The 1,513-nt window shown below is 44.9% G+C and overlaps 1 pseudogene; it reads left to right on the forward strand.

Annotated features, from left to right (window-relative positions):
* The first annotated feature begins 499 nt into the window (after positions 1–499).
* On the forward strand, positions 500–1,014 carry LOC112919699 (histone H3.3A-like; annotated as a pseudogene).
* The last annotated feature ends 499 nt before the right edge of the window (positions 1,015–1,513 follow it).

Raw genomic sequence — 1,513 nt, forward strand, 5'->3', positions numbered from 1 at the left:
TATTTGGATAATGAAAACTGGTATCTAGGCTAGGGATAGAGCATATACCTAAAAGACTTGAGGGACACAAATTTTCTCAGAAATATGCCAAACTAATCAAGAGGGCTTTAAGTGAAATATTGGAGGACAGGAGTGAAAACCCAGATAATACTAAATCTGTATATGAGGGCAAGGCACTTAAATTAACATTGAATAACAAAACAGAAATCCAGTCTTAAAGTTATCAAAATGAGATGGTATATGAATGTAGACATCACTTTATCTTCTACTTGGCTACTTCTTGCAAATTACTCTGCAATTGCTTAGCTGTTTTTGTGGTTTCAGGTTTGAGATTTTCCATAGTCAATGAGGCAAAGCTCAGAAGACAGAAATGGGAATGAAGGAGGCTGGCAAACTTCCCAAAAAGGGCCCACAGGATGGTAGTACTTAAGTACGACCACCATAAAAACCTGTTTTCAGGTATCTAGGTATAGATTATGCCACTGGGGTGTTCGCAGCCGCCGCCGCGCCGCCGTCGCTCTCCAACGCCAGCGCCGCCTCTAGCTCGCCGAGCTCCAGCCGAAGGAGAAGGGGGGTAAGTAAGGAGGTCTCTGTACCATGGCTCGTACAAAGCAGACTGCCCGCAAATAGACCGGTGGTAAAGCACCGAGGAAGCAACTGGCTACAAAAGCCGCTCACAAGAGTGCGCCCTCTACTGGAGGGGTGAAGAAACCTCATCGTTACAGGCCTGGTACTGTGGCACTCCGTGAAATTAGACGTTATCAGAAGTCCACTGAACTTCTGATCCGCAAACTTCCTTTCCAGCGTCTGGTGCGAGAAATTGCTCAGGACTTCAAAACAGATCTGCGCTTCCAGAGTGCAGCTATTGGTGCTTCGCGGGAGGCAAGTGAGGCCTATCTGGTGGGCCTCTTTGAAGACACCAACCTGTGTGCTATCCATGCCAAACGTGTCACAATTATGCCAAAAGACATCCAGCTAGCACGCCGCATACGTGGAGAACGTGCTTAAGAATCCACTATGGGGATCCCTGGGTGGCGCAGTGGTTTGGCGCCTGCCTTTGGCCCAGGGCGCGATCCTGGAGACCCGGGATCGAATCCCACGTCGGGCTCCCGGTGCATGGAGCCTGCTTCTCCCTCTGCCTGTGTCTCTGCCTCCCTCTCTCTCCCTCTCTCTCTCACTGTGTGCCTATCATATATAAATAAAATAAAAACGAATAATAAAAAAAAAAGAATCCACTAGATGGAAAACATTTCATTCTTTTAAAAAAAAAAAAATTTTTTTTTTTTTCTCTTCTTCCTGTTATTGGTAGTTCTCTGAACGTTAGATATTTTTTTTTCCATGGGGTCAAAAGGTACCTAAGTATATGATTGCAAGTGGAAAAATAGGGGACAGAAATCAGGTATTGGCAGTTTTTCCATTTTCATTTGTGTGTGGATTTTTAATATAAATGCGGGGACATAAAGCATTAATGCAAGTCAAAATGTTTCAGTGAACACGTTTCAGCAGTTCAACT

The sequence above is a fragment of the Vulpes vulpes genome, chromosome 4 (assembly GCF_048418805.1).
Source record: "Vulpes vulpes isolate BD-2025 chromosome 4, VulVul3, whole genome shotgun sequence".
Taxonomy (NCBI): Eukaryota; Metazoa; Chordata; class Mammalia; order Carnivora; family Canidae; genus Vulpes; species Vulpes vulpes.